Raw genomic sequence first — 12,227 nt, 5'->3', positions numbered from 1 at the left:
TTAGCCACTGTTCTGTTTGGCTGCCAACTCCCTGTCTCTTTCTTTGGCAATGATAAGACAGATGCCACCTCCTTGGAGCAGAGAAATCCAAGTCTTATTACCTTTGCCACTAGCAAAAATGATTGAAAGCCTGGTGGCAAAGGTGTTGTCATTGGCATCATTCATGTGGATACCATCAAAGGAACCAGAATGTCTCTCCCAGTTGGTGATCACACCAATTCACCCCAAGACAGCTCCAGCAATCCCCATGCATGGGTTATCAGTATCTAACTTGATGAAGTTGGTAATTTTGTCACTCTCCAAATCCGTCTGAATGGTGTCAATCCTTTTGATCTAGATGGTGGATGGTGTGACTGTTATGGGCCACAATGTGAAAGATACCTTTCATGCCCACAAAAGACCTTTCTCACTTGTCATGATTTATACTTGCCTCCTCAGAAGTGATGCAACAGACAGCAAAGGGGCCCTCATTGTCACATACCAGATGGAAATGTTCTCCTGTTTTTTCAAAGCTGATGATTTCCACAAAACCAGCAGGTTAGGTCATGTCCGTGAAGATCTTACCATCCATCATAATGAACCACTGTACACAGATCTCTTAAACCTGGTCTCCTGTCAAATTTCAGAGGAAGATGATGTGCTCACTATCTATTATCATGATCTGTGCTTGTGTTAAATTGTGTTAAATTCTTTTACTAGACACAAGGTGCCCAACAGCCAGGACAGCCTTCTCTTCTCTAAATGTTGGATATCTCTAACACACATGCTCAACACACAATAGATTTTTATTTTGGCCTCACTGGTGATGCCACTGTAGAAACTCCCAGTGAGGAAGCTTCCCCTAGTAGTGCTAATCTGTAACTGCTCTGAAATCTGTTGTTGTTTGTCTTTTGTTCTTGAAGAAGACTATGACACCAGGGAAGTGATGCCATGACATGCAAGTGAATTGGATTGAACTGAGGGAGGGCTGTGCAAAGTCACCAGCCATCTGGTGGCCAGTGGTGAGATACAGATAAAAACAACTGGAGATGGCACTGGATATAGTGGGAGACGTTGGCCTTTTTAAGCTAAGGTCTTTGATCTGGTCTCAGTTTGACTGAGGTAATGCCCATTCTGTGATTAAGGATAGGTTAGAAATGAGGCAGAGAATGGCCTCTTTACCTAGTTAAAAAAAAAAAAGGAAGGAAGAAAAGAAAAATTAATCTGGAAGGGGAAGACCCTTAGGGCTTTTTTTTTTTGGCCAAAGCAGAAACAATTGCTATTTGCATTCACTCTGAGCCAATGGGGCCCAAGAGAAGGAAGGAAGAGTTTCAGTCAGGAAGAGTAGTCTTAGAGAATTGCTGGGGATGTGGAGATGTCAGGTGATTTGCCCAGGGCCACACAGCAAATATAAGACAGAGGTAAAACTTGAATTGAGTTCTTCTTGAGTATGAAACCAGCTTTCTTTCCAAAATGCCTCTACATACCAGAAGTGCTTAATGTTTGTTAAATAATCATAACAGCAAGCATTTATGTGCCAGGCACTGTGTGCTAAGTATTTTACAAAAATTATTTCATTTGATCCTCACAACAACCTTGAGAGGTAGGTGCTGTCACTATCCCTATTTTCTAGTTGATGAAACAGAGGTTAAGTGACTTGACCAAGGCCACCCTGCTAGCAAGTATCTGGAGCTAGATTTGAACTCAGGTCTTCCTGACATCCACTACTCCACACAGCCAACAAGTGAGCATAGGGATATAAATTATTGGCTAAGTCATGAGGGGGAATTCCTTCAGCAGACCTATTTCCCCTTATTTCATTTTTCTTTTCATTCCCTCTAGGCCTCTACTCTCCAACTGAGGTTGTTTTAACCTGGTAAAGGGGAAAGAAGGGGAGAAATTGCAGAGAGGAGAGGAAAGAGGAAGGGAGCCCAGATGAGATGATGGACTCAGTGTGCAGAAAGAGACATGTATATTTGGACATAGCAAATGAGGGAATTTGTCTTGCTTGACTATGCATATTTATTACAGGGATTTTGTTTTTCTCTTTCCCTCGCCACCCCTCCCCATGGGTTGGGGGAGGAAATAGATTTGTATTAATTAAAAAACAAAAATCTCATCTAAAAGAGAAGGAAGGGGAGGGAAGAGGAAGAGGGAGAAGAGGGAAGAAGAGGGGCAAGTGATGAAGGTGAGAAAGGAGCCTGTAGGCATAGATGCCCTTAGGCTGGTTAAATTTTGGACAATTCTCCAGTTTTGCCACAAGGTTGCGCTGTGACTCTGTGCTTAAATTCCTAGGGAAGGGTGGAAGGAGGGAGGGGATGGGTTGGGGTGGGGGGGATCCTAGACTGCCCTTAATGGCCCTAGTTACCAACTGAACTTGTGAAAGGCTTACTAGGTGCTGGGAGCCCACCACAATCTCACCATATCATCTCTTACATCCTCTTGGGGGGCTGAGTCCCTCACATTTTGCCAAGTTCTTTACTCCTACCTTCCCAGGGCAGGAAGTTCTGTACCTCAGTTTCTCCAGGCGTGCTTCTTTCTACTTTTGGAACACCTGAGATCATGTTACATGTCAGTCCAACTCACTTTCGATGACCCCAGAAGCTAGTCCCAAGGGGGAAATCTCTAGAGATGCCCCTTGAGTTCAACCGCTCCCATTCCAAGCCTGCTGGAAAGTGAGTTAAGCGGAAACAAATGTTCCCTGGCTCTCAACCCAACCCAGCCCTGGTGGGTGGCCCCTCCCTCCCTTCTCTGCTAGCCCTTTTCCTCAGCCCCTGCCCCACTTTCCCTTTTCCCCCATTCCCCTCCCTCTTCTTTCAGTTATTCCTCCCTGAGACTCTAGCTAGGTAAAGAGGATGAAGAGGGATGAAGATGTTGTGGACAGTGTGTTTTTAAGGGGAGACTGAGCCTCAGGCTAAGGTATTCCAGAGACCATTGGCTTCCATGGAAGAATGATAATAGCTAACACTTACATGGCACTTTAAGGTTTGCAAAGTCTTTTACAAATATTTCATTGGAGCCTCACAACAACCCTGGGGCTTGTGGTATTATTATCCCCATTTTATAGACAAGGACACCGAGGAAACCAGAATTAAGTGATTTGCCTAGGTTGCACATCCTAGAAGGGGTTTAAGAGAAAACTCTAATGTGTTATCATTCAAACCCTTTTGAATTTTCCAGCCCTTTTCATAGAGAGACCCAGACTTATTAATTAGGGATAAAATTATGGCCAGGTGCAGGAACCTGGGTGTATGAGTTCCCATTTTTGCCAAGTGGAGTCACATTCTGGGGATTTGGGTGGGCTGGGTCTAAGTTGTACACAGACAATAAGCTAGGAGTGATATTAGTTATGATAGAGAAGGGCAAAGAAATGAACTCTTTCTCTCTCTAGGGGTTAGGCCCCTCCCTTCTCCATTCCCTTGGGATCCAGAGACCCAGGATCCCTTCAGAATTCCCAAGCACTGTCCCACAGTAAAGAGAGTTAGAGCCAGTCACAGGATGGGAAGAAAAGGAGGGAGGAACAGAGGGGGAATATTGCAAGGAGAAGGGCCCAAATTCCCAGGCTCTGGCTGCCTTAGGCATTCTGGGAAATAGAGACAGATAGAGAGACACAGGCAGAAACAGCAACAGAAAAACTGAAGAATTATGGAGACAGGGAGACAAGGACATAATAGAAGTAAGAAAAGGAATGGAGAAGGGAAAAAGAAGAAAAACAGGGAAGAGAGCTCTCTAGAGATTGAGCCTGAGGGTTTTGCTTTCAGCCTGGAGCAATCCTGATGTTATCTCACCCCTGCCTGTTGGCTGCTTTCCCCGAGCTCTCCTGCCCTGCCTCCATTCTCTGTCCTTCCCACTGCCCTTTCCTATCCACCCGCCTTCTAAGGAAGCATGAACAGGTTCCCAGGGCTCAAGGCAGAGAGTAGGAATTGGACTCCTGAGGAAAACACTCTATGGGGTCTTGGAGCAAGGGAGTGGAGTGCAAGAAAGAGACCTGGGCTAGTCTGTCCAAAGTTCTCTTCTAGGCCATTCTGTTCCATACTTGCTCCAGTTCTTCCCTTACTCCAGCTGCTGAGAATCTGCCCATGTGGTCAAGGGTGTGAGTGTTTATCTCTGTGTGACCCACTCCCATCTGAGGATCTGAGTGTCTGTCCATGCATATTCATCTCCATTTGATAAATGTTGATTAAATTCATATTCTGTACAAGGCGTCCCTTAAGGCTTCCTCTGATGCCCCATGCTGGAATGGAGAAGGCCCTGCATTCCTGAAGGTGATGCTAGCCCAGCACAGGTTCTGCTAGGTCCTGCCAAGCTGCAAAACTTCACAGATGGGTCTGGTGACAGACTGTCACTCAAGGACCAGACTCTCTAAGTTTAGAAAGGTATATCACCGACAAGTGATGAAATTTTTTGGCCACTGCAACACATGAAACCATCTACTGGGGTTTGGAGGGCTTTCAATCTGAGTCAGTGAAGGGAGCACCCACACTGAGGAAATTTTTTCTTTTTTAAACATTTCTTTGTTTATTTTTAGTTTTCAATATTTACTTTTTTAAGATTTTGAGTTCTAAATTTTTCCCCTTCCCTCCTCAGGATGGTATGCAATCTGATACAGCCTATACATGTGCAATCATATAAATATATTTCCACATTAGTCATATTATAAAAGAATTAGAACAAAAGGGAAAAACCATGAGAAAGAGAGAAAATAGTATGCTTTGATCTGCATTCAGACACCACAGTTCTTTTTTGGGATGTGGGTAGCATTTTCCATCATGAGCCTTTTGGCGTTTCTTAGATCCTTGCATTGCTGTGAAGAGCTAAGTCTATCAAAGTTGGTCATTGCACCATGTTGCTGTTACTCTGTACAATGTTCTCCTGGTTCTGCTCACTTCACTCAGCATCAGTTCATGTAAGTCTTTCCAGGTTTTTCTGAAATCTACCTGCTCATCATTTCTTATGGAACAATAGTACTCCATTCCATTCACGTACCACAACTTGTTCAGCCATTCCCCAATTGATGGGCATCCCCTCAATTTCTGATTCTTTGCCACCACAAAAAGAACTGCTATAAATATTTTTGTACATGTGGGTCCTTTTCACTTTTTTATCATCTCTTTGGCATACAGACCTAGTAGTAGTATTGATGGATGAAAGGGTATGCAAGTTTTATAGTCCTTTGGGCAAAGTTCCAAATTGCTCTCCAAAATGGTGGGATCAGTTCACAACTCCACCAACAATGCACTAGTGTTCCATGATAATGATAATGTTTTCCTGTTTTGTCTATTAGCCAATCTGATAGGTACGATGTGGTACTACTGAGGAAATTTTTTTAAAATCCTTTATTTTTTAAAATTTTTTATTACTTGTTTATTTAATATTTTTAGTTTTCAGCATTAATTTTCATGAGAGTTTGAATTACAAATTTTCTCCCCATTTCTACCTTCCCCCCACTCCAAGATGGCATATATTCTGATTGCCCCGTTCCCCAGTCAACCCTACCTTCTGTCACCCCACTCCCCCCGCCCATCCCCTTTTCCCTTACTTTCTTGTAGGGCAAGGTAGATTTTTATGCCCCATTGCCTGTATATCTTACTTCCTAGTTGCATGCAAAAACTTTTTTGAACATCTGCTTTTAAAACTTTGAGTTCCAAATTCTCTCCCCTCTTCCCTCCCCACCCACCCTCCCTAAGAAGGCAAGCAATTCAACATAGGCCACATGTGTATCATTATGGAAAACATTTCCACAATACTCATGTTGTGAAAGACTAACTATATTTTGCTCCTTCCTATCCTATCCCCCTTTATCCATTTTTCTCCCTTGACCCTGTCCCTTTTCAAAAGTGTTTGCTTTTGATTACCTCCTCTCCCTATCTTCCCTCCCTTCTATCGTCCCCCTTTTTAAATCCCCTTTCTCTTTCTTTCCTGTGGGGTAAGATACCCAATTAAGTGTGTATGTTATTCCCTCCTCAGGTCAAATCCGATGAGAGCAAGATTCATTCATTGCCCCTCACCTGCCCCCTCTTCCCTCCCAACAGAATTGCTTTTTCTTGCCACTTTTATGTGAGATAATTTACCCCATTCTATCTTTCCCTTTCTCCATCTCTCAATATATTCTTCTCTCATTCCTTAATTTCAGTTTATTTTTTTTGATATCATCCCTTCATATTCAACTCACCCTGTGCCCTCTGTCTATTATATATATATATAATATATGTATACATATGTGTGTGTGTGTGTGTGTGTGTGTATTCCCTTCAGCTACCCTAGTACTGAAATCTCATTAATTATACACATCATCTTTCCATGTAGGAATGTAAACAAAACAGTTCAACTTAAGTAAGTCCCTTATGATTTCTCTTTCTTGATTACTTTCTCACGCTTCTCTTGATTCTTGTGTTTGAAAGTCAAATTTTCTATTCAGCTCTTGTCTTTTCACTGAGAAAGCTTGAAAGTCCTCTATTTTATTGAAAGTCTATATTTTGCCTTGGAGCATGATACTCAGTTTTGCTGGGTAGGTGATTCTTGGTTTTAATCCTAGCTCCATTGACCTCTGGAATATCATATTCCAAGCCCTTCAATCCCTTAATGTAGAAGCTGCTAGATCTTGTGTTATTCTGATTGTGTTTCCACAATATTCAAATTGTTTCTTTCTGGCTGCTTAAGAGTATTTTCTCCTTGACCTGGAAACTCTGAAATTTGGCGACAATATTCCTAGGAGTTTTCTTTTTGGGAACTTTTTCAAGAGGCAATTGGTGGATTCTTTCAATTTCTATTTTACCCTCTGGCTCTAGAATATCAGGGCAGTTCTCCTTGATAATTTCTTGAAAGATGATATCTAGGCTCTTTTTTTGATCATGGCTTTCAGGTAGTCCAATAATTTTTAAATTATCTCTCCTGGATCTATTTTCCAGGTCAGTGGTTTTTCCAATGAGATAGTTCACATTGTCTTCCATTTTTTCATGCCTTTGGTTCTGTTTTATAATATCTTGATTTCTCATAAAATCACTAGCTTCCACTTACTCCAGTCTAATTTTTAAGGTAGTATTTTCTTCAGTGGTCTTTTGGACCTCCTTTTCCATTTGGCTAATTCTGCCTTTCAAGGCATTCTTCTCCTCATTGGCTTTTTGGAGCTCTTTTGCCATTTGAGTTAGTCTATTTTTTAAGGTGCTATTTTCTTCAGTATTTTTGGGGGTCTCTTTTAGCAAGTCATTGTCTTGTTGTTCATGGTTTTCTCGCATCACTCTCATTTCTCTCCCCAATTTTCCTCTACTTCTCTAACTTGCTTTTCCAAATCCTTTTTGAGCTCTTCCATGGCCTGAGACCAGTTTGTATTTTTCTTGGAGGCTTTTGTTGTAGGTTCTTTGACTTTGTTGACTTCTTCTGGCTGTGTTTTGGTCTTCTTTGTCACCAAAGAAAGATTCCAAAGTCTGAATCTGAATCTGAGTCCATTTTCACTGCTTGCCCATGTTCCCAGCCAACTACTTGACCCTTGAGTTTTTGGTTGGGGTATGACTGCTTGTAGAGTAGAGAGTACGTTGTCCAAAGCTTGAGGGGATGCACTGTTGTTTTCAGAGCTATTTATACACAGCAAGCTCTGCCATGCCAGTGCTCCTCCTCCCCCAAGAACCACCAACCTGGACTGCAACTCAGATCTTAAGCAGGCTCTGCACTCCCACTCTGATCCACCATTTAATTCCTCCCACCAGGTGGGCCTGGGGCTGGAAACAATGGCAGCTGTAGTTCTGTCCTCAGAGGTGCACCACCTCCGCTGACCCTGGGGCAGTGGCCGAACCTCAAACTCCTTTCACTCTGTCCCCGCAGCTTTTCCCACTAACCTTCTCTGTTGTCTTTGGTGTTTGTGGGTTGAGAAGTCTGGTAACTGCCACAGCTCACTGATTCAGGGCGCTAGGGCCTGTTCCACCTGGCTCCCAGTCTGGTTGGTTTTGGCGCAGCCCATGCTGGGCTCTGCTTCCTGCTCCGTGGGATAGACCTTACCCAGTGACTATCCAGGCTATCCTGGGCTGAAGTCTTGCTTCCCTCTGCTGTTCTGTGGGTTCTGCAACTCTAGAATTTGTTCAGAGCCATTTTTATAAGTTTTTGGAGGGACCTGGGGGGGGAGCTCAAGCAAGTCCCTGCTTTCCAGCTGCCATCTTGGCTCCTCTGCCCTTAAATCCTTTAAATAGGAATTCTTAACCCAGAGTCCATCAGCTTGGTTTTTTTAAAATATATATATGTGTGTGTGTGTGTGTGTGTGTGTGTGTATACATACATACATACATACATACATACATACATACGTAGCTGGCTTCCTGTGTAATCTTATGCATTTTATTTTATTAAAAGTTTTAAGAAATAAAATTATTTTATTTATTAAAAAATAAAATGAATTATTCTGAGAAGAGATACATAGGCTTCCCTAGATGGAGAAAGTAAATATAACACAGAAAATGTTAAGAACTTTATGCTAGTTATTAAATGTTAAAATGTATCCCTATCTATCTGTCCTATCCTGCCTCTCTCCCATTGTCCCCCTAAACTCTCGTCTCTTTCTCTAAGGAACAACTACAGCATATGCCAGTCACTGGGCTCAGTATTGGGGATGCAGAGGTAAAAGATGACAGGCCCCATCCACAAGGAGCTTTCACTGTATTAGGAGAATTGGGCACACACATGAATAATTCTAGGTTGGCATCAAGTGAGATAGTATATGTAAAGTGCTTTTCAAACTTGAAAATATTATATGAATAGTAGCTATTATTATGATTTGATATATTATTAATGTAGCATAAGATAACCCACATTTGTATAATGCTTCAAGGCTTACAAAGCACTCTCCCCATGACAATCCTGGAAGTCAGAGGGGTAGGAGAGATTCGAGAAGGGAAGGATTACCTCTAGCTGAGGAAATCGGAGAGGACAAAATGGAGGATGTGGTACCTGAGCTAGGCCTTGAAGGAAAGAAAGGATATCAATAGGAGAGGACTGTTGGAGGTGGGGGAAATCACAGGATCATAGATATAGAGTTGGAAAAGACCTAGGGGCCACAGAGTTCAGCTCCTCAGGTTAAGTAAATCGCCCAAGGTCACACAGATAGCCACTAGCAGATTGGGGGTTTGAACCCACAGAGGATGGGTGTGTACAAATTCACAAGAGCAGGAGAGAGAGTGCTGAGATGTGTGTTTACATGTGGATTGGTGTATACATCTGATTCTCAGGGTGAATAACTGAGGCTCTCCTCATGTCTCTGTGGGCAATTGTGTTTACAGTCTGGGGTTTTATTTTCCTTTCCTTTTTTTGCACCTGGGTCAAAAATCTTTATATTCCCCACCCCTACCCCCAACCTCCTTCTCTTTCATAGTGTAACTGGTTAACTAGTCCTGGAACATCTGAACTTATCTCCCCTGAAAGCAGTCAGGGATAGGAGTGCAGGAGTTACAGCCCTGACCGACTTAAAAAGGCAAAGAAGCTCATGGTGGTGGTCATGGGTGGGGAGTGAGCTTCAGATCAGAGACTGACTTGCCTCCCTATTTGTATCCTCAGCACCTAGCATGGTGCTTGGTATATAGTAAGTGCTTAATGAATGCTTTTTCATTCACTCGTGCATTCATTGGAAGCCTGGATATCAAAGATCCTTGCCCACCCTCCAGCCAAGGGCTCCTTCCCCTGTTCCAGTTCCTTACGCAAGCAATACGCAGGGGAGTCAAGACACTGCAATAGGGACCCTGGATAGGAGAATGAGAGTAGAAACTTGAGTGTCCTGGGGGCTCAGATCTAACTTCTGGAATGCAGCTGGATACCCCTGCCCCCCTCTGTCTAGGCTCCCAGTTCTTCTGCTCTAAAGTCTGGCCCAATGTGCTGCTGGACTGCTGGAGTGTAGCAATGTGTATTTTAAAGGAAGGGGTGGGAGAGAAAGGGGCAACAGAAAAGGCCCCCTGCAGGGGAGAAGGCTTGTTGGCAGGAGCCCCAGTTTCCTGAGCTGATCCCCTTCCCTGCCACCCTCCCCCATCTTTGTTGTTTCAATAACATCATTTCTGTCCCCCCCACAGAGAGGTCTGAGAGCCAGAGAAGGAAGGAATAGGGACTTGGTGGTGGGGGAGATGGTGGGGGGAACATGGTGAGGAGAGGTGCAGGAGCTGAAGGTTGTTGAAGAACAGGGGATTATGTCCAAGTGGAGTTCAGTTCTTCCCTGGGCAGATTTGGGGTACCCTGCTGCTCAGATTGGGGCAGGGCAGTCCCTGAGTCCTGGTCCCCTGACAGCAAAGACAAATATATTAAAATTCTTGCCGAGGAGAAGAATGCTGGATGGGGAGAATGTTTCATAATCTCTAATAACAGTGGTGGGTGGGGGCAGGGGGCAGGCAAGGAGGGCTCTGGAGAGAGGGAGTGGGCCTAGCTTTGGGCTTCTCCTTGGGCCACCTGGGGCCTTCCCTTAGGGGTGCTTTGTTAGTGGGGGCTGACCCCCAAGCCCTCCCATCCACCTGTGCATCTGTCTGGGTCTGCATGTTCTTTAGTTTGTTTATGTCTGATTGTTTATCTCTCTGCGTGCTCTTGTGCATGTATTGGGTTATCTCTTTTTGTGGATACTACCCTCCCATAGCAAAACATTTGTTAAAAATAATTCATGTGGCTTATTTTGCATTTCCTTTGGATTCTATTCATTAAATGTTAAACTACATCCCTATCTGCCTGTCCTATCCTCTCTCCCAATGCCCCTGCCCCCACTCCTCTCTTTTTCTCTAAGTATCCACCAGCTTCCAACCCTTTCCAAATCTGCCCAAGCTTTTGGCTCTCTACTTCCCACTTCATTTCTCCTAATGCCCCCCTCAGCCCCTGCCCTTCTTTCTCCTTTGTTCTCCTGGTCCCTGCTCCTCTCCAATGCACCCACAGCTCTTGTCCTCTGTGCTTGGTGCCGATCAGCTCCTGCCCCTCTCCTTCAGTGTGCCCTTACTCCTATCATGACCCTTCTTCAGGATCCCCCCAACTCCTACTCAGCTCCCTCATTTGTAAGGGAAAGAGATTAGGCATTTATTAAGGGATGACTATGTGCCAGGCACTTTGCTAAGTGATTTACAAATATCTCATTTGATCCCTTGTATAGTGGAGAGAGAACTTATTCTTGGAGTCAGAGGACCCAGGTTCAAATCCTGCCTCTAACATTACTGGTGTGACCTTGGGCAAATTACTTAACCTCCTCAGGCCTCAATTTCCTAATTTATCAAATGAGGGGGTTGGGTTAGGTGGTTTTTAAGGTCCCTTCCAGCTTTGTATCGAGGATCCTAGCTATGGGACCTTAGGTAAGTAATTTAAAACCCTTGGGCTTTATGAAGCGGCTGGATTGGGTAATCTCTAGGTTCTTTCCAGCTCAAGACCTATGATGCCATGAGGCTTCTGCCTCCTCCCATCAGTCCCTATTCCTGTGCCAATGTTCTCTCAGCTCTTCTCCCTTCACTATCCTCCAGAGCTCCTGCCCCTCTCCTTCAGTGTCTCTATGAACCCTGCCCCTTGTTCCCAATCTTTTCTCCCCTAACGTTCACCATCCTCTCTGTCCCCTCACCTCCTCATTCTGGTCCCGGTCCCTTTGCCCTAATTCTCCCCTCTACCAATATCATCCTTTCTTAGCGCCCCCTCGGTCCCCCCGCTCCTCTTCTCCACTGTTTCCTAGTCTTTCTCTTTATATCGCTTCCCCATTTCACCCCAAGGATCAACCCACAGCACCTCTCCCTCTACTCCTAGTGTCTCCCCACGTCTCTGAGTTGATAAAGGGCCTGTTCCTCTCCCCCACTGTCTCTCCCTACCTCTTTTCCTGCCTCTTCAAACCCCCACAATTTCCCGTCATCATCTCCCAGCCCTCATCCTTTGCTCCTCTTCCTTAATGTCTAATAGCTCTTGTTCCTTATTCCACAATGTCCTCTGCCCCCAGGACTTATTCCCTCCCCCTCCATCTCCCTGATTCTTTCCCCTCTCCATCCTTTGTGCCTACTGTTCTTTTGCTCTTTCCCAGTCCGTTTTTTTTTTTAATGGTACTTTGGGACTTCGGACTGTGAATACAGCCAGGCTGGATCTTTGCTTCTGTCCCTGTTGCTCTGCTTGTCCTCTCCTTACTAGTCCTCCCGGTGTCTGGCCTTTCCTCATTCTCCAGCTTTTTCTCTTTCCTAGTTGTATCCTATCCGCAGACTTTCCCTCCCACCCCTCCCCTTCTGGATTGACTTTCCTTCTTCATTCGATTTCCCTTTGCCCCATAGAGTTCTTTT

At 44.3% G+C, this 12,227-nt stretch overlaps 1 pseudogene; it reads right to left on the bottom strand.

Annotated features, from left to right (window-relative positions):
- LOC118847119 lies at positions 1-616 on the bottom strand (annotated as a pseudogene).
- Between the last annotated feature and the right edge of the window lie 11,611 nt (positions 617-12,227).

The sequence above is a fragment of the Trichosurus vulpecula genome, chromosome 4 (genome assembly GCF_011100635.1).
Source record: "Trichosurus vulpecula isolate mTriVul1 chromosome 4, mTriVul1.pri, whole genome shotgun sequence".
NCBI lineage: Eukaryota > Metazoa > Chordata > Mammalia > Diprotodontia > Phalangeridae > Trichosurus > Trichosurus vulpecula.
Note: the sequence above shows the minus strand (reverse complement) of the source record. Positions and strands in the feature narration are given on the sequence as shown.